Source organism: Rattus norvegicus, chromosome 1 (assembly GCF_036323735.1).
Source record: "Rattus norvegicus strain BN/NHsdMcwi chromosome 1, GRCr8, whole genome shotgun sequence".
Taxonomy (NCBI): Eukaryota; Metazoa; Chordata; class Mammalia; order Rodentia; family Muridae; genus Rattus; species Rattus norvegicus.
Window position 1 is genome coordinate 237,379,226 of NC_086019.1, and position 876 is coordinate 237,380,101.

Genomic DNA, 876 nt, shown 5'->3' on the forward strand with positions numbered 1-876 from the left:
GAGGTAAATTGCCTACCCTGTGATTTCACTGAGTACTTATGGGTCCCAAAATATGGAATGCTTTGGGAATTGGCTTGTCAACCTTGCACAGAAGCTACGGTAGCCTCTGTATCTATCAAACTGTAGTATATGCCACCATGTAAACACTATATATACATATATATATATATACGTATATATAGTGTTTATATATATAAAATTAGGGGCTGGAGATATGATTTAGCAGCAAAAACACAGGCTGCTCTTCTAGAGGTCCCAGGTTTGATTTCCAGCACCCAGTTACAGGATATCTGGTGGTCTATTCCAGTCTCTGAGCTACCAGGCGTACACATGGCACACAGACATACATGCAGGCAAAATATCCATACACAGAAAAAATAAACTTAAAAATATTTATCAAAGGGGTTGGGTATTTAGCTCAGTGGTAGAGCGCTTGCCTAGGAAGGGCAAGGCCCTGGGTTCAGTCCCCAGCTCCGAAAAAAAAAATATATATATATTTATCAGGTGTGGTAGTTACATATCTTTACAATATGAAGGAAATTGGGGTTTCCCTTGGGGTTTTTAGTCTCATCAATAAAAGAACTTAAGAATGGACTCAAATGAAAGCAGCAAGGCAGTTTAGAGTTTAAAAGAAGAACCTCGGGTCAGGCAAGCATGACTTAAGGGGAGTACACCTTCCCAGAGGTGGTCCTTTCGCCAAAGTGAACCAACCGGAATGTTAGGCCTCCGCCTGGACCAGAGATTCCAGTCTGGCTAGAAGGAGTTCTCTTTAACTTGCACAGCCCACCCCCACCCCCATCCCCACCCCAAGACACAACCCTAAAATCATTTTAGGAAACCAGGTAAGAGGTCAGAGCCCCCAAATATTTTTGGAAT